Source organism: Ranitomeya variabilis, chromosome 2 (assembly GCF_051348905.1).
Source record: "Ranitomeya variabilis isolate aRanVar5 chromosome 2, aRanVar5.hap1, whole genome shotgun sequence".
Lineage (NCBI taxonomy): Eukaryota > Metazoa > Chordata > Amphibia > Anura > Dendrobatidae > Ranitomeya > Ranitomeya variabilis.
In genome coordinates this window covers 783073221-783094773 of record NC_135233.1, presented here as the reverse complement: position 1 = coordinate 783094773, position 21553 = coordinate 783073221, and the positions used below count along the sequence as shown (strand labels likewise).

Here is a 21553-nt window from a genome sequence, read left to right as displayed (position 1 = left end):
TCTTAAAGCCTCTGGCTTTGTGGGCCTCCACCATTTTCATTTTCAGAGTACTAGACAGCTACTTAGAAGAACCCATGGCTGCTGATTTTTGGCACAAGGCTAGAGGAGGCTGGGTTTTTATAAAGCTGGGAAATTTTCATCACTTGACTAAAAATGATAGTGAACAAGCCATAACGCTAACAGGCTAATTAATGTCTGAAACCGTTGGTCAAAGTTATTTGAGTACACAAATTTCCAAGGATGCCCAAACATTTGCATCTGCCGACTTTCCTTTTTGTAATTTTTAAAATGTGAAAAATGAAAATTTTTTCTGCTTAAATTACAAAGGAAATGTGTCATATTTAACTTTAGGCATTTTAGAGATCATTTCATCTTCACCTTGCTTAACTGTTCACAATAACAGTAATTTTGATCAGGGGTGCCCAAACTTTTACATGCCACTCTAACTACAGGGTCAATTAAAGGGCGATGTTGTTTATAATATTCTGTCAAGAGGGATAAGGGTTGAACAGAGATATATGATGAACATAAAGATAAAGAGTGGGCTCCATAGCATAAAGGTAGGTGTTTGACCTCAACAAGCGTGACAATAGGGACGTGTATGAATTTTTTAACATTATCAGTGGTGTGGGTGTGCATTTAATGTTGCATAAACCCTGAGGCTTACAAATACTGATGTAAAATACTGACCAAATACAGCTAGTGTGACGGCAGCCTTACAAGGAGACAGCACCACCTTCTCACTCACTTTGAGCTGCACTTTTAGGGTATGTGCACACGTTGCGATTTCCTGCGGATTCGCAGCGTTTTTTACTGTGCAGAAACGCTGCAGATCCGCAAGTGATTTACAGTGCAATGTAAATCAATAGGAAAAAAAAATGCTGTGCTAATGGTGCGGAAAATTCCATGTGGAAACGCTGCGGATTAAAAGAAGTAGAATGTAACTTCTTTTGTGCAGATCTGCTGCGTTTTTGTACCCATTCCATTATAGAAATACGCAGGGGTAAAATCCGCAGCAAATCCGCACAAAAAACGCGTCAAATCCGCACCTGCGTTTTCTGCCAAGAGATGCAGAATCCGCACAAAAATTCCTGAGGCAAATCCGCAACGTGTGCACATAGCCTTAGCTCTTTAACCCCTTACTGACATCGGACGGGATAGTACGTCCGACGTCAGGTCCCCTGCTTTGATGCAGGGCTCCGCGGTGAGCCCGCATCAAAGCCGGGACATGTCAGCTGTTTTGAACAGCTGACATGTGCCCGCAATAGCGGCGGGTGAAATCGCGATTCACCCGCCGCTATTAACTAGTTAAATGCCGCTGTCAAATGCAGACAGCGGCATTTAACTACCGCATCTGGCCGGGCGGCCGGAAATGACGTCATCGCCGACCTCCGTCACATGATCGGAGGTCGGCGATGCTTCAGAATGGTAACCATAGAGGTCCTTGAGACCTCTATGGTTACTGATCTCCGGCAGCTGTGAGCGCCACCCTGTGGTCGGCGCTCACAGCACACCTGCATTTCTGCTGCATAGCAGCGATCTGATGATCGCTGCTGTTTAGCAGAGCCGATCGAGTGGTGCCTGCTTCTAGCCTCCCATGGAGGCTATTGAAGCATGGCAAAAGTAAAAAAAAAAAAGTTAAAAAAAATGTGAAAAAAATAAAAAAAATATAAAAGTTTAAATCACTCCCCTTTCGCCCCAATCAAAATAAATCAATTAAAAAAAATCAAATCTACACATATTTGGTATCGCCATGTTCAGAATCGCCCGATCTATCAATAAAAAAAACCATTAACCTGATCGCTAAATGGCGTAACGAGAACAAAAATCGAAACGCCAGAATTACGTTTTTTTGGTCGCCGCGACATTGCATTAAAATGCAATAACGGGCGATCAAAAGATCGTATCTGCACCGAATTGGAATAATTAAAAACGCCAGCTCGGCACGCAAAAAATAAGCCCTCAACCGACCCCAGATCATGAAAAATGGAGACGCTACGAGTATCGGAAAATGGCGCAATTTTTTTTTTTTTTTTTTTGCAAAGTTTGGAATTTTTTTTCACCACTCAGGTAAAAAATAACCTAGTCATGTTAGGTGTCTATGAACTCGTAATGACCTGGAGAATCATAATGGTAGGTCAGTTTTAGCATTTAGTGAACCTAGCAAAAAAGCCAAACAAAAAACAAGTGTGGGACTGCACTTTTTTTGCAATTTCACCGCACTTGGAATTTTTTCCCCGTTTTCTAGTACACGACATGGTAAAACCAATGATGTCGTTCAAAAGTACAACTCGTCCCACAAAAAATAAGCCCCCACATGGCCAAATTGACGGAAAAATAAAAAAGTTATGGCTCTGGGAAGGAGGGGAGTGAAAAATGAACACGGAAAAACGAAAAATCCCACGGTCATGAAGGGGTTAAAGCACCATGAATGGTAATCTGTCAGGCATAATTGACTTTTTTGGGGTGCTTCCCCTTGAAATTGTCATTTACTTTTATCACTCATGTGGTGTACAGCCTATTTGTCTGACAATATGTTTTACATTAGTCTCAGCACCACATGTCACACATATATACAATATATAAAAATATATGTAGGTATGTATATATATGTTTGCATGTATTGTATATACGGTAGGTAAGGCAACTTGGTAGCCAGGTGTGATCTCCAACAAGGCAATAGAAAAGGATCTTAGTGTCTCTTAGGTCTCCATCAGAAGTCAGTTTTTCTCGTATGAGTTCTATCCATGATTTTCACGGATGAAGCTCGGACCTATTTTAGTCTATGTGGCTGTTTGCATGTCTGTATATTTTTGCAGTCTGAGTGGTCTGCACAAAAATGCAGAGATTTTGAAATGAGTCTTGGATCAAACTCACCAATCAATCTATGGGCCTGTGAAAAAATCAGACAGCACTCGGATATCATTTGTGTGGTGTCCATTTTTTAACAAACTGTTTAAAATGAAAAGCTTTATAAACCTCACTTTTTTCTATCTGAGAAAAAGTAATAAATTTGGACCAAACTCCGATGGTAAAAATTGACGCATTGGCCAAACTGCAGTGAGGCTCAGATAAAAAAAAAATGATGAAACTCAGACCGTGTTTTTTGTATGAGAAAATCACTGACATGTGAATGGGGCCTTACTATTCAATAGATGAAATTGAGTTTTTTAAAACCCTATTCACATACATCATTTTTGACTAGCGGTTGGGATCGTCCCAATTGGGTGCATCTTGACAATTGTGGGATGGCTTTCACACTTTTTTGATCAAAAACAGAGTTTACCAAGTATGTTATGTTATTTATATGCACTCTTGCTTTTTACTTACAGCAGTGTATATGATCATTTTGTTTCTATCTTAGGTTTTGTCTGTTTACTGGCCAGTGTGAACATGCTCCTATGCGTTGCATATATACCAGTTCATTTCTTTTGGGTTTTCTTATTCACATATGGTAGAGAAAAATCCATACAAAATTCATGACATGCTGAGGATTTTAAAATTTGTAGCATACCTGTTATATTGTGGAACTGCGTTGGATTTTCACTGAAAATGTCACCCTTTGCTATGCAAAGAATAAAATCTGAAGCAGATACTCTAAATATAACATATTTATAATAAATTACCAGTATGCATGTTCTATAGTCAGCACAATAAACAGGGGTATACAAAGAAATCATGGGGTCCCGTCCCATTGCAAAACTCCAAACTGGAACCCCCTCTCCCCAAAAAACAATGATCATAACTAAAATAATCAGAGCACAATGTGTGTGTTCTTAAAGTCCAATTTCAATGTTTTTTCTTTTTATGTTTCTCCATCTGTTAGCTATCAATCATTTATATACAGTGAATACATTACAATTCTGATCTGACGCTGTCTTCTGCCATTTTCTGCGCGGCTCCCATCCCTCTCTCATCATGTGACCGCAGCTCTTTTGTGACAGCTCACACAATAATGTATATCTGTGAGAGCCTCGTTCTGAGTTTCATACACATACTGTTCATTGAGAAAGTGACTTCCGGTCACAGAGAAGACACAGTAGTGATCCAGGTAGTCACAAGTTTAGTTGCCCTTTAAATCCGTAAATATAATTTCAAGGTTTCCTCTGTACAGTTTTTGGTAAAACATTACAACGAGCTGCAGCATAAATCTTCTGCTTATTGTAGACTAGCTTAGGCTCTTCTCTCTATAGTCACTCCATATGCTCTAGAACTATACAGCACTCAGATAGGGAAATTGTGGTGCTTGAGTATGAGTCCAGTCCATAAAAATATATTAGGAAAAAACTCATCACTGTGAGTGCCGAGTTTTTCCTCTATACGTAGTCACTACATAGATATAAGAATATGGTTTTAGTTTTCCTGTCATGATTAACGGATTGAAGAAAGTTTGTCTTGTTTTTATTTTTGGAATGAAAAAAAACCCCTGTAACTAATGTGGCCACTCTGGACCTATTCCAAGGATAAATGGTATATGGCAAAGGAACCATAAAACCTAACTTTTAATGTATATGAAGTAAAACTTCAAGCACCAATAAACCAAATATATGACATATACATTCAAAAAAGTGCTCCCGACGAAACAGTGCAATAAATAAAAGTTTGGGGGATCTCACCCGTTTCACTGGAGATCACCCTCAGAAGACGACATAGGAGAACGGGGATCAGTGATATAGTTCAGTCCCTAATATTCCCTGTTGTGCCCCAAATGCAGGACTCCCGCCCTATCAGGGGCAGCACCCAAGTATGGCCCTGCAGTACTGAACCCCAACCATTTCCTACGCATTGTAGCCTTTTTTCATCGGGGAAATTATAGTAGCATGCCCCGGAAGATGTTAGGAACATTTTAGAAGATTTCATGTTTGACATGCCCTTATCTGAGTTACTAGTGCCACTGCACTGCTCAGGTAACATTTAACTATCTTTATTATATATTCACCTAGCTACTATAATTTCCCTTGTTTTTGGAAGGATCAGAACTAGGATAACAACTGTCATAATGTAATCCAATGTGAACTCTCATTTTTTCATTTATGGAATTTATCTGGATAAGTAGTAACTACAAGTTGACATATCGTAATGGATTAAAATAGAAGCCAAGTAATATCAGTCCATTTAGAGATGAATCATCGGACGACATACAGGCCTTAAATGGCTATGTTACAATTAACAATTTCAGTCTTCAGATTTTATTCAGCCCCACAAATTGTTACAGCAAAAGCCCTACGTTGTGCATTAAAGAAGCATGTGGGGCACATGTGATGTTTGTATTTTATAGATCTCATGGTATCTTTATACTGACTTATAAATATTAATGATCCTGGAAAATTGCAAGAACTGGGACACAAATGCAAGGCAGAAGGAGCACAGGTGGAAGAACATTACAGATGTACATGCCTGCCATTAGTAAGAATACACATGATATTTAAGACTAAATTCAGGTTTTGTAAGTCATGACTGGTATCAAACCTTTTGCTATCCTACAAGTCCAATTTCCGAAAAATTGAGACGCTATGTTAAATGCTAAGAAAAAAAGACTACAATAATTTGGAAATATCTTCTGACCATATTTTATTCACAACAGAACACAGAACACACACCAGAAGTTGGAAGTTAGACATTTTTACATTTCATTTGAAAAAATTAACTTGGGTTAACAAAATGCTGGAAATATAAGTAGTGCTAATGAATAACATCTGGAGGGTTACTTTGCAACTAAATCACATGATTGTGTATAAAAAGGGCATGATAGCGAGACAGAGTCTCTCAAAAGCAAAGGTGGTCAGGAGTTCAATCTGAGATCAAAAAAAGTGGAACAATTTTACAAAATGTTCCTCATTGCAAAATTGCTAAAGCTTTTGAATATCCCACCATTTATAGTACATAATATCAAAAGATTCGGAGATCCTGGAGAAAACGATGTGCACAAGGAACAATGGTAAAGGAACAAGGGTAACGTCATTATTGGATGCTCGTGATCTACAGGCCCTCAGGCGGCACTGCATTGGTATAATTGTTGTAACTCGATTGTGCAAATAACTACATGTGTTCAAAAATACTTCCATCACTGTCTGTGAATACAAATGCAAGCTAAAGCTCTATACTGCAAAGAAGAAGCCATAGAAACACAATCTAGAAATGCTGTCTCTTTCTCTAAACCAAAGCTCATTTGGTTCAAAATGTACTGAGGTAAAATGGAAAACTGTTCTGTGGTCAGATGAATGATAATTTGAAATTCTTTATGAAAACCACAGATGTCATGTCATGCGGACTCAAGAGGAAAGGGACCATCCAGCTTGTTATCAGCACACAGTTCCAAAGCCTGTATGTCTGATGGTATGAGGTTGCATTAAGACCTATGACATGGGCAGCTCACACATCTCGAAAGGCGCTATCAATGCTGAGCATTATATAGAAGTTTTAGAACAATCTATATTCCTATACAGACGATGTTTATTTCAGGGGAGGTGTTACATATTTCAACAAGACAATGAAATACAACACACTTCTAAGTGAAAGTTACCATATATCGTTACTTGTAATCTCTAGATCATTCTCTGCTGAATACTGTACATTTCATTTGTCCCAAAATACATGAGAATATAAATAATAATCCTTTTCAACCCTTTGATAAAAATATATATGAAAAAGGAAATGTTAGTACAGTTAGGCCTAAGCAATTATAGGGTTATCAGGTGAAAGCAAGTTATCAGCTTATCAGCTATCCATAAGACCGGTGTTAACTTCTTGATCAGTGCCCAACTGCCAGGACCCGCACCGATCAGCAGCACTGGCAACCTTTATCCGCAATAGTGCATGTGTTCAACTGCTGCTCCATTCATTCCCTTTGGGGCTACAAAACATAGCGCTCACCTTCCAAACTGCGAAGTGACAGCACATTTGTCATATAGAATTAGACTACCTGGTGCTCTCTATTTGCCACCTGCACAGCAATCCTGTCCTCCAGCAGTCACGATGGCTCCACAGTGGCATGGAAGTGCAGTGGTAAGTATACACCACACACCTGATGCCTTCCCTGTGTTTCGGAGGCAGTTTAGAATTATCACCGCTCCTTATGCCATTGTGGCAGCCATCTTAGATCTAGAATGACCAGAACACCGTTCTTAGTGTAAGAGACAGAGGGCACCAAGTACTGTGCCTGACAAATCTACTGCCCCTTTACAGAGTCAGGGTGAAAGGTTGCTTTAACTTTACTCAGATCATACAGTTTTTTATTGAGGTTGTACACAGAATTTACACAATTGGAGCAGCAACAATGCCAGAACTAGTGACAAATTGTCCAAGGTATTCATACACCTTCCAGAAGCACAGACTGTGCCTTCTTATTACTAGGGCTATGGTAGGTCTCAGCCAAGAGCAGGGCCACTAAGTAGCCGTCCTACTGTTTCAGATACGAAACTCAAGCCCGGTCACAGGAATTGTCTCATACATGTAAGTGCATGATAGACGAGGCATCACATATACAGTTTATCACTGTGACCCATGGAAAACAGTACATAGCCTCTGCGTTACACTGTCTACTGATGGCTGCAGAATGGGTTAACTGACAATCCACCAGTCAGACCTCTATGACGGTCTGAGGTTATACCTCCTTTATGTCTTTTTCCGAGCTCCTCATGGCTGATTTATGTCCACAGACAACATTAAAGTTGACTGTGCAAGGTATCAAAGAGCCTGTAAAAGCCAAATGGGCCAACATTTTAAAGAAACCAAATTTCAAAAATTATTTCTAGCTCCAAATACATGCATTTAAGTAAAAACAAAATATGTCCCCAATGGTAGACAACTCCAAAGCATTTCCACACAGTAGTTCCAGTAGTTCTGGGGATGAGACCTAACTCCATTACTTAGGCTAGGGCTACATAGTGATTTTGGCCATGACACCTGTCAAGCGACCAAGGATTGCTTGATGCTGCTCCTATATTGGTTGAAGGATGTTATTCTTGAAAATTTCCTTTAAAAGATTTTTATCTTATAAATGCAGAGTACAGCACAAGGCCATCTGTTGAACGTAAAAGTGGCTTGCAACATTCATCTTGCTCTATATACTGTATCATCATTATATATGGGGCATGCTTAGTCATTGGTGGCATGTAGGACATAATAAAAGTAGGGGAAATGATTGTGTAACTACACATAAACCACTGCTTAATACATATATCTAGCATTTGTAGGTAAACAGGATAGTAGCGCATACTAATTTGCCCATTGCCATGAATTTTATAAAGCCTTGAGCTTACAATTGGTGCAACCTGTGCAGCCGCACAAGGACCTTAAATGTAAGGGGGCTCTATTCCACCTCTAAAGCAGCTGGAATTGTGCATTTTGATGAGCTGTTGGATTGCAAAGGGCCCATATACTGTTCTTGCACAGGGGCCCTCTTCTGTCTGTGCCCGCTCCTTCTTTAGTTAACTTTTCTGTTGATGATATTATATATTATTTAGATTCAGTCAAAAAGTTCTCATCCGTTTTTTCCTCTAAAATATAAAAATAAACTTTCTATAAAAATAAACTTTCTAGTGACCAGAGTGCTGAGTTATCTTACATATGATGTTTGAAAGACCATAGAACTCCCTTGGGAGACTGAAAAATACAGTTTGTGACTCCTGGACAGCTTTGCACATCATCTTACTCTTCCGCCACTACATTTCCATTGGCATATCAGTATAGTTGTGACAAATGGCAGATATGTTATATAGAAACATATTGTGCATAATTTAATTATGTCAGGTCTCATGATTTTATAGATACACAAGTTACTGGTTTCAAAAAGAGATTTTTAGTATTCTTAGCTGGCCGTGTGAAAAACAATTTCATAGCCTTAGCCGGTTTTGAGCAAATGATCCAGAAAGGTAGTATGAAAGTAACAAAACAACTGAAGAAATTTGAGGGAATCTGTCAGCAGGATTTAATACCTCAAACTATATATATACTGTATATGCGCATATATATAGCTTTTAAAGACAAGTCCAGAAATATCTTTACATGGCCAGCCCATTCTCCATTACTGAGAACTCAAAATTTGAATTGATACGCAAATGAGGCTAAAAATGTGAAACCTCTGTCACTCCAGCTCTATTTCCCACCCAATGCCTCCTGCTTGCTTGACTGACAGCTCCTTTGCTTGAAGTCACACAGCACAGAGGCTGTCACTCAAGCAGGAGCAGTTGGAGTTAGGTGACTAATAGAGCTGGAGTGACTTCAGATTTACACTAGCATATCAGCCTCATTTGCATATCAATTCAAACGCTGATTTCTAAGTAATGCAGCAATGAACTGACTAGGTAAAGTATTGCTGGACTTGTCTTTGAAAAAGCTGCATGCGCATATAAATAGTTTGGGGGAGAGATCAGGGAAGTGAATTCCTGCTGACAAATTCCCTTTCAGATAAGAAGAATCCGAGGAAGCTGACAATTATTTAATCCTAATATTAAGGAAATAGGCACCATGTTGTTATGTGAAAGAGATGAATGATGTTTTGTGGAACAGAGGATTACAAGTGACACAATTACCACAACAATGGTGATCAATGAAGTCAGAGAACTGGAACGTACTGGATGTTGATACTAAATCTTGGCAAACAGACTCTTCCTAAAGGACAAACGGGGAAGCTCAGATAATTCGTTGCACACATATAAAGAACAGAAATAAATGCTATTTATATTGGAAAAGTTGATGATTGTGTGCTCAGTAACCTTGGATAGCTGTGATAGTGTTTTGTTTTATTTGTATGCTTTCCTAGATGACTGTGATTTAGTCTTTTTTCCTCAATACTTAAGTTTCCAACATTCTCAGGGTTATAATTGCATGGGCAAGCACACAAACCATAGAAACCAATGTCTAAGAACCTCTGCTCTAGCAAAGGATGCTGCTCGTCTAGTAATAACATCATCTTTCTTTCCTTAACTGACCTTTATTGATAAAAGTGGATTGATAATGTTCGTTATAATATAAGAGCTGAGACGTTGTGGAGTCTGTACCGGTTGAACCTGTACAGATGCCTTTTGACATTTTTAAATATTATCTTTGTCTCAAAGATATTTGCATTATTTCTTAATTTCATGTAACCCACACTGTGTCTCAAAGATGCACATGTTATGAAGAGATTATCTATCTTTTCCATACAGTATGATGCTATTGACATCACATCTCCTGTTTACATGGGGCAATTTGCTAGCGATAAACAAAGATTTTTGTTCCAGCAAACATGATCCAGTCACCCAAGCACTTTGCTTGTTTGTGGGTTATTGCCGGCAAGTTTCCACTGGAGGATAATTGGTAACAAGCATTCTTATGGACACTCATCGTCATATTTAAATGTGGATGCTGTATCCCCTTTCCTCGTAACTTTGGCAAAAATATCACCGTGTGACTAAAAATAGGGTGACTCCAGGTAAAACAGAGTGAGTAAAAATGTCAGTGGTATGGGCTCATCTGGTGAGGTGGACTCTAATAGACACAGAACAGGGTGAGTAAAAATGTCTGTGGTATGGGCTCATCTGGTGAGGTGGACCCTAATAGACACAGAACAGGGTGAGTAAAAATGTCTGTGGTATGGGCTCATCTGGTGAGGTGGACTCTAATAGACACAGAACAGGGTGAGTAAAAATGTCTGTGGTATGGGCTCATCTGGTGAGGTGGACTCTAATAGACACAGAACAGGGTGAGTAAAAATGTCTGTGGTATGGGCTCATCTGGTGAGGTGGACCCTAATAGTCACAGAACAGGGTGAGTAAAAATGTCAGTGGTATGGGCTCATCTGGTGAGGTGGACCCTAATAGACACAGAACAGGGTGAGTAAAAATGTCAGTGGTATGGGCTCATCTGGTGAGGTGGACCCTAATAGACACAGAACAGGGTGAGTAAAAATGTCTGTGGTATGGGCTCATCTGGTGAGGTGGACCCTAATAGACACAGAACAGGGTGAGTAAAAATGTCAGTGGTATGGGCTCATCTGGTGAGGTGGACCCTAATAGTCACAGAACAGGGTGAGTAAAAATGTCAGTGGTATGGGCTCATCTGGTGAGGTGGACCCTAATAGACACAGAACAGGGTGAGTAAAAATGTCAGTGGTATGGGCTCATCTGGTGAGGTGGACCCTAATAGACACAGAACAGGGTGAGTAAAAATGTCAGTGGTATGGGCTTATCTGGTGAGGTGGACCCTAATAGTCACAGAACAGGGTGAGTAAAAATGTCAGTGGTATGGGCTCATCTGGTGAGGTGGACCCTAATAGACACAGAACAGGGTGAGTAAAAATGTCAGTGGTATGGGCTCATCTGGTGAGGTGGACCCTAATAGACACAGAACAGGGTGAGTAAAAATGTCTGTGGTATGGGCTCATCTGGTGAGGTGGACCCTAATAGACACAGAACAGGGTGAGTAAAAATGTCAGTGGTATGGGCTCATCTGGTGAGGTGGACCCTAATAGACACAGAACAGGGTGAGTAAAAATGTCAGTGGTATGGGCTCATCTGGTGAGGTGGACCCTAATAGACACAGAACAGGGTGAGTAAAAATGTCAGTGGTATGGGCTCATCTGGTGAGGTGGACCCTAATAGTCACAGAACAGGGTGAGTAAAAATGTCAGTGGTATGGGCTCATCTGGTGAGGTGGACCCTAATAGACACAGAACAGGGTGAGTAAAAATGTCAGTGGTATGGGCTCATCTGGTGAGGTGGACCCTAATAGACACAGAACAGGGTGAGTAAAAATGTCAGTGGTATGGGCTCATCTGGTGAGGTGGACCCTAATAGTCACAGAACAGGGTGAGTAAAAATGTCAGTGGTATGGGCTCATCTGGTGAGGTGGACCCTAATAGACACAGAACAGGGTGAGCAGCATGGACTAGAGGCGATCATGCAATGGAGCCGGATTTTCCGAATTGCACATGGACCAGCAAGGACCATTGCAGCAAGTCATGCAGGACGATAGATGGGTAAGTGGAGCTGGAAGCACTAGATACAGTTGAACCACGTGCAGATTGTACAGGAACACAGCAGATAAGAATAGGCAAACTGGTTTCTTACAGCAAGAGTGTGGTTGCACACTGGAAGAGCAGTGATATCTATGTAATCTTGACAAATGAGCGGGTTTATACACAGAAACAGTAAAGGTGTAAGAATGGTCTGCACCAGGATAGCTGACACAAGCTTTTCCCAAGCAGTATTGCCTGTAAAAATCTGCCCCATCAGGAACCAATACACCTTGAGATATGAGACATCGTAAAATTCAAGAAGCTACAGGAAGATAAAACCCATTTTCCAGAACATTGCTATTTGAGTAGTGGTCAGGAGAATTATTATTTCATGTCAAGACATACCACTAATGTTTTTATCTGGGTTTGGAGGAGAGGTTTGTTTAACAATGTTAAATGTATATTAAACAGATAAAAGATAGGAGCAAGGATGACAAGTATACAATTCACAAGATCTGAAAAGTTATTATTTTCCACCAAGTTGACGCATCTAAAATATAAAGCTTTTACTTTTATTGTCCATCTGTAGAAATAATATGTCCCATAAAAGCCATTATAGCACTGCATGCTTTCGGATGATTTAGAACATGACTAGTTAAAGGTACGCCAGAGTGAGTCCATAAAATAGATGCAAAGGGCTAAATAAGAGTCTCAGCTAAGACATGATACTTATAGTCAGGAGGGAGAAACTTTATGGTTATTTAAGGAGCTGTTACTTTTTTGTTATATGGGTGTTGCTGAACCTTGTGCGTGAGATCTAATGGAACTCCCATGGCAATTTAAAGCTGTAAACTGTTAAAAACTCCTCCGTAGAATGAAAATTATAATCCCTGACTCCAAACGTTATTTTTTGTGTTGTTTAAAAGATATTCATCCCCTTCAAACTTAGTCATGCTCTCATATGAATCACGAATATCTGTGTTTCTTGTAACAAGAGGAAGTATTATTCTTAAGCTATGCACAGGAAAGTCAATTGTCAGGTGGCCAATTATCCAATGGAAATGTAGTCTTAATAGTCTCTTAATGTAGAATATATTACGTGCATATTTCTATGTAGGTGTGAGTTCACTCTCTGGACCTTTACATAGTTATATGAAAGGGTTTAAAGTTACAAAGGGTTAAAGCTTGTATAAAATCACTCCTTAAAGTTCAGATATTCGCAGTCTTTCAAGGCTCTGAGCAGTTTTTGTTACAATAGTTCTGAAATTTGAAACCATGAACAGTGGTGGAACATTGCTTTCTGGTTTTTTTGTACATATCTTCCTTCCAGTATGGAGCTGTTCCTTTGAAGGTCGTATGCTGGATATATCAAGGTCACTATTATAAAAAAAAAGCTTACTTAGAATACTTTTTTTGCTTACTTAGAATACTTTTTTTTGGCACAAAACGGAGGAGGAAAATATTCTTCTTTAACCCTTTCACCTCCCAAGCCTGTTTTCACCTTCATGACCAGACCAAATTTTACAATTCCTACCATTGTCACTTTATTTGGTAATAACTCAGGAACGCATTAACAGATCTCAGTTATTCTGAGATTCTTTTACGAGACGTATTTTTCTTCATGATAGTGGTAAAATTTGGTTGATACAATTGGCGTTTATTTGTGAAAAAAACTGAAATTTGACAAATATTTTACAATTTTCAAACATTTCATTTTTATGCCCTTAAATCAGAGCATTATGTCACACAAAATAGTTAATAATAAATTAAATAAATAACATTTCCTGCATGTCTACTGTACATCGGCACAATTTTTGAAACAATTTTTTAGAAGGGTTTTTAAAAATTCACCAGCAATTTCTCATTTCTACAATAAAATTTACAAATCCATTTTTTTAGGGACCACATCACATTTGAAGTGACTTTAGGGGGCCTATATAACAGAAAATACCCCCAATTGACACCATTCTAAAAATTGCAGCCCTCAAGGTACTGAAAATCACATTCAAGAAGTTTATTAACCCTTCTGGAGCTTCACAGGAACTGAAGTAATATGGAAGGAAAAATGAACAATTAACTTTTTTCACAAAAATGTTACTTTAGACTCAATTTTTTATTTTCTCAAGGGTAACAGAAGAAATTGAACCACAAAATTTGTTGTGCAATTTCTCTTGAGCTAGACGATACTCCATATGTGGGGGGAAACTACTGTTTGGTCACAAGGCAAAGCTTGGAAAGGAAGAAGTGACATTTTGGAACGCAGATATTGAAGGAACTGTCTGTGGTTGGAGAGCCCCTGATGTGCCTAAACAGTGGAAACTCCCCACAAATGACCCAAGTTTGGAAAATAGACCCTTCAAAGAACTTATCTAGATGTGTGGTGTGCACCTTTATCCCTCAGGTGCTTCACATAAGTTTATAATGTTTAGCCATGAAAATAAATTAAAAAATCACATTTTTTCCGCAAAAATGTCTTTTTGGCCTCAAAATTTTAATTTTATAATATAGTGGCATACGTAACTTGTGAATAGTGCCTCAGGTGGACATACCTGAGGAATGTAGTGTACATCAGGTTGGCATACACGAGGGGCAGGTGTCGCATTGATAAGTGGTGTCCTTGCATGTCCCCCTTCTGTTAAACACTCGGTAGCTCTTTTGCGGCCTTCCTTTCTTTATGGTTTGAGGGATCTCACTGGGGAAATGTTGGTCACTACCTTTTGAAACTTAAGGTACTTACCGGTCTGGCCTGCACATCCTGATAGCACGTTAGCATTGTACATTGCCATCTGTACAATGTGCACATCCAGCTTCTTGTATCATACCTTGGCTTTTATCATGGCACTGTACGGCTGGATGACTTGATCAGAAAGACCAACTCCCCCATGTTCTTATTGTACACCAGGACACAGTCTGATCTGGTGACCTGTATAGAGGTACTACGTACACTGATGGGGGTGCTGCCATCACCATGTATGGTGGTCAAGAAAAGGACATCCCTCTTCTCCTTGTACTTGACCATCAGCATGTTGTCTCTACATTGGGCTCTGCTCTCACTCTTTCTGAGCAGCAGCCAATTATTGTTTTATTGAGGCCTCTCTGATTTTTCTGGACAGCACCGCATGCTATGGTAGCTTGCACAGAGAGGGTCTTGAAGAGTGGGATACTGGTATAAAAGTTATCTACTTAGAGCACCAAAGCCCACACAATTTTCCCACTAACTCTGAGGACAGGGGAACATTCAGGGGGTTCAATCCGGTCCTTCCTTTCATAAACTCTAGACCTGTGGATGTACCCTGAGGTACTCTTGCAAAGCTTGTAGGGTTTAATTCCATACCTGTACACACTTGTTGCTGAAGTGATCAATGACAGGCTGAACTTTGAAAAGTAGGTCAAAGTTGGGGAAATCTCATGGAGGACATTGTACAAAATCACTGTAATACAAAAATTTGTGTGATAATTTCTACTGCTTCTACAGGAGTTCAGTCAGAAAATGATGAAGGGTGGTTTTGCACCAAATTTTGCTGGGTATACAAATTTGTGTTGACCAAAATGAGATTTACAAAATCCTCAGAAAAAAAAGAATTTGAAAAAGTCTATTTCTGTGAGTCCGGTAGTGTCAAATTTGATTTGTAATTGCTCCACTAAATCAGAAATCTGTAACTCATTATCTCCAGGGGGGTGTGGATTCCGTACAGAGTCAGTAACGGTGGGTGCTGGTTCAGTTTCTGTCCTGGGGCGTCTGCAGGGTGGTTCATTATCACCTAAGGAAGAGGAGGACGAAAAATACAGGAAGGTGGCATTCTCTCCCTCACTATCAGTGTCGGAGGAAAGGAGGGCGTATGCCTACTCCTCTAAATACCGTGATTGGGATGAGCAGGACATCTTTTCACATATGCGATGTTTGTGTGTGTACCAAATTTTAATCAGGTATGTGTGAGTTTTGTTGTAAACGTTTTTTATTTAGAAGAGAAAAAAAAAAGAATCTTGAAAGAAAAGTCTAAAAATAAAATAAAAATATTAATATTTGGTAAAACAAAAAACAAACTTACATAACAGACGTCAGTAAAAAAAAAAATTACTGAGCGCCCACAACTATCTGACACTAACCCTGACTATATTCAGTAAAAAATAGTGTAGTAGTCGCCAATTACTACAGTATATTTTTATTGTCCCTTTTCTAGTCCTAGATTTTTTTCTGCTTTTATTTTTACTGTTTATCCCCATTTAATATGTGCTCCATGGACAATTCTACCAGGTGTGCAACTTGTGATATATATGCATGCATTGAACAGGAGTTTGAAGGTGAATATATCTGTGATCAATGTCAACATGTTACATACAGTATGTGGAAGCCCAGGTAATGGATCTGAACGTGCAACTTGCAACACTCAGGAGCATTGCAAACATGGAGAATAGTGATGAGCGAACATGCTCGGATAGCGTTTGTTATCCGAGCATGCTCGGGTGTTATCCGAGTACATTTTGTAGATATTTTGAATATGGTACAACTATGATATTTTGGACTATATCTATATATTTGAAACATTGTGATTATTCGCTAATCCCGCCCCCTGCACAGTAGCTCCGCCCCACCACATCACCACACATAATCCCACCCTCCACCCCATTACCACACACAATCCTGCCCCCACATTACCACACACAATCCGCACCACATCACCACACACAATCCCGCCCTCCACCACATTACCACACACAATCCCGCCCCCCCACCACATTACCACACAATCCTACCCCTACATTAGCACACACAATCCTGCCCCCCACATTACCACACACACAATCCCGCCCCCCACCACATTACCACACATATTCCCGCCCCCCACATCACCACACATAATCCCGCCCCACCATCACATCGCCACACACAATCCCGCCCCCCACCACATCACCACACATAATCCCGCCCCCACATCACCACACATAATCCTGCCCCCCACCCCATTACCACACATAATCCCGCCCCCCACCCCATTACCACACATAATCCCGCCCCTCCACCATATCACCACACATAATCCCGCCCCCCACCACATCACCACAGATAATCCCGCCCCCCACCACATCACCACAGATAATCCCGCCCCCCACCAGATGACCACACATAATCCCGCCCCCCACCACATCACCACACATAATCCCGCCCCCCACCACATCACCACACATAATCCCGCCCCCACCACATCACCACACATAATCCCGCCCCCACCACATCACCACACATAATCCCGCCCCCACCACATTACCACACATAATCCCGCCCCACCACATTACCACACAATCCCGCCCCCCACCACATCACCACACATAATCCCGCCCCCACCACATCACCACACATAATCCCGCCCCCCACCACATTACCACACAATCCTGCCCCCCACCACATTACCACACATAATCCCGCCCCCACCACATCACCACACATAATCCCGCCCCCCACCACATCACCACACATAATCCCGCCCCCACCACATCACCACACATAATCCCGCCCCCCACCACATTACCACACATAATCCCACCCCCCACCACATCACCACACAATCCTGTCCCCCACCACATTACCACACATTATCCCACCCCCCACCACATTACCACACATAATCATGTCCCCCACCACATTACCACACATAATCCCACCCCCCACCACATTACCACACATAATCCCGCCCCCCACCACATCACCACACATAATCCCGCCCCTCGCCACATCACCACACATAATCCCGCCCCCCACCACATCACCACACATAATCCCACCCCCTAACACATCACCACACATAATCCCGCCCCCCACCCCATTACCGCATATAATCCCGCCCCCCACCACATTACCACAAATAATCCCGCCCCCACCACATCACCACACATAATCCCGCCCCCCACCACATTACCACAGATAATCCCGCCCCCCCACCACATTACCACACATAATCCCGACCCCATTAACACACATAATCCCACCCCTCCACCACATCAACACACATAATCCCGCCCCCCACCACCACACATAATCCCGCCCCCCACCACATCACCACACATAATCCCGCCCCCACCACATCACCACACATAATCCCGCCCCCACCACATCACCACACATAATCCCGCCCCCACCACATTACCACACATAATCCCGCCCCCCACCACATTACCACACATAATCCCGCCCCCCACCACATCACCACACATAATCCCGCCCCCCACCACATCTCCACACAAAATCCCGCCCCCACCACATCACCACACATAATCCCGCCCCCCACCACATTACCACACATAATCCCACCCCCCACCACATCACCACACATAATCCTGTCCCCCACCACATTACCACACATTATCCCACCCCCCACCACATTACCACACATAATCCTGTCCCCCACCACATTACCACACATAATCCCACCCCCCACCACATTACCACACATAATCCCGCCCCCCGCCACATCACCACACATAATCCCGCCCCCCGCCACATCACCACACATAATCCCGCCCCCCACCACATCACCACACATAATCCCACCCCCTAACACATCACCACACATAATCCCGCCCCCCACCCCATTACCGCATATAATCCCGCCCCCCACCACATTACCACAAATAATCCCGCCCCCACCACATCACCACACATAATCCCGCCCCCCACCACATTACCACAGATAATCCCGCCCCCCCACCACATTACCACACATAATCCCGACCCCATTACCACACATAATCCCACCCCTCCACCACATCAACACACATAATCCCGCCCCACACCACATTACCACAGATAATCCTGCCCCCCACCACATTACCACAGATAATCCCACCCCCACTACATCACCACACATAATCCCGCCCCCCCACCACATCACCACACATAATCCCACCCTCCACCACATTACCACACATAATCCCGCCCCCCCACCACATCACCACACATAATCCCGCCCCCCACCACATCACCAAACATAATCCCACCCCCCACCACATTACCACACATAATCCCACCCCCACCACCTTACCACACATAATCCCGCCCCCCACCACATCACCACAGATAGTCCCACCCCCCGACATCACCACACATAATCCCGCCCCCCACCACATCACCACACATAATCTCGCCCCCCACCACATTACCACACATAATCCCGCCCCCCCACCACATCACCACACATAATCCCACCCCCCAGCACATCACCGCACATAATCCCGCCCCCCACCACATTACCACACATAATCCCGCCCCACCACACATAATCCCGCCCCCCAGCACATCACCACATATAATCCCACCCCCAACACATTACCACACATAATCCCGCCCCCCAGCACATCACCACATATAATCCCACCCCCGACACAAACACACATAATCCCGCCCCCCACCACATCACCACACATAATCCCTCCCCCCACCACATTACCACAGATAATCCGGCCCCCCCACCACATTGCCACACATAATCCCGACCCCCACATTACCACACATAATCCCGCCCCCACATTACCACACATAATCCCGCCCCCGTACCACATCACCACACATAATCCCGCCCCCCACCACATTTCCACAGATAATCCCACCCCCCACCACATTACCACACATAATCCCGCCCCCCACCACATCACCACACATAATCCCGCCCCCCACCACATCACCACACACAATCCCACCCCCCACCACATTACCACACATAATCCCACCCCCCACCACATCACCACACATAATCTCGCCCCCCACCACATCACCACACATAATCCCACCCCCCATATTACCACAGATAATCCCACCCCCCCACCACATTACCACACATAATCCCGCCCCCCACCACATCACCACAGATAATCCCGCCCCCCACCACATCACCACATAATCCTGCCCCCCACCACATCACCACACATAATCCTGCCCCCCACCACATCACCACACATAATCCCGCTCCCCCACCACATCACCGCACATAATCCCGCCCCCCACCACATCACCACACATAATCCCACCCCTCCACCACACATAATCCCACCCCTCCACCACATCACCACATAATCCCGCCCCCCCACCACATTACCACAGATAATCCCGCCCCCCCACCACATTACCACACATAATCCTGCCCCCCCACCACATCACCACACATAATCCCGCCCCTCCACCACATCACCACACATAATCCCCCCACCACATTACCACATGAGGCTCCGTCCTCACACATTACCACGCGAGGCTCCGTCCCCACACATTACCACATGAGGCTCCGTCCCCACACATTACCACACGAGGTTCTGTCCCCACACATTACCGCACGAGGCTCCGTCCCCACACTTTACCACACGAGGCTCCATCCCCGCACATTACCACACAATGCTCCATCCCCCCTCATTACCACACGAAGCTCCGTCCCCCCACATTACCACACGAGGCTCCGTCCCCACACATTACCACACGAGGCTCCGTCCCTACACATTACCACACGAGGCTCCGTCCCCACACATTACCACACGAGGCTCCGTCCCCACACATTACCACATGAGGCTCCGTCCCCACACATTACCACACGAGGCTCGGTCCCCACACATTACCACACGAGGCTCAGTCCCCACACATTACCACACGAGGCTCCGTCCCCCCACATTACCACACGAGGCTCCGTCCCCACACATTACCATACGAGGCTCCGTCCCCACACATTACCACACGAGGCTCCAGTTTGTTTTTGATTTTACACTGTGAATAAAATGTATTATTAGTATTATTCAGCTTGTTAATGATTATTATTGTTATTAACTTCATTTTAAGTTAATATACCACCTGCGTAAGCGCTATTGAATGTTGTCATTATTTACTTTAGTTTAATCACCAGCAGAGTTAATTGGATAGCAATGAGCGTGCCGAGCGTTACCTGGCTGGAAACAGCTAGTTATATTTACAACTCTATATGCTACGCTATATCAGTGGTATCATTGATCATTAAATTATACAGAAATCTTTTCAGTATAGGTAACTTATAGTGATGAGCCAATATACTCGTTACTCGAGATTTCTCGAGCACGCTCGGGGGTCCTCCGAGTAGTTTTTAGTGCTCGGAGATTATGTTTTTCTTGCCGCAGCTGAATGATTTACATCTGTTAGTACATGTGGGGGTTGCCTGGTTGCTAGGGAATCCCCACATGTACTTATGCTGGCTAACAGATTTAAATCATTCAGCTGGGACAAAAAAAGCGAAATGTCCGAGCACTAAAAAAATACTCGGAGGACCCCCGAGCGTGCTCGAGAAATCTCGAGTAATGAGTATATTCGCTCATCACTAGTAACTTACTTTTATTTGTAACTCATTACTACCCTGTTCTCGATTAGTTACAAATAAGTATATCACTCATCAATTCAGATGTCAACATTGCTAATTATGAAATAAGTGTATATTTTCACGTGGATAAATTTCCCATGTACTGTAGTTGCCATATGCCACTAATTTGCTGGAAGTCGGATGTTGAATTTTATACTGATTTTAATTGTTTATTAATGAAACTAGCATTTTTAGATAGCATGTTTTCCTTTTTTCCTTTTTAAGTAATCTGGTAGTTGAGTTGCTATTCCTA

The 21553-nt window shown here is 42.6% G+C and overlaps 1 protein-coding gene across 1 annotated transcript in view; it reads right to left on the bottom strand.

Annotated features, from left to right (window-relative positions):
• Positions 1–21553, bottom strand: part of ME1 (malic enzyme 1) — a 444597-nt gene that overhangs the window by 160506 nt on the left and 262538 nt on the right. The gene's annotated exons all lie outside the window — the stretch shown is intronic.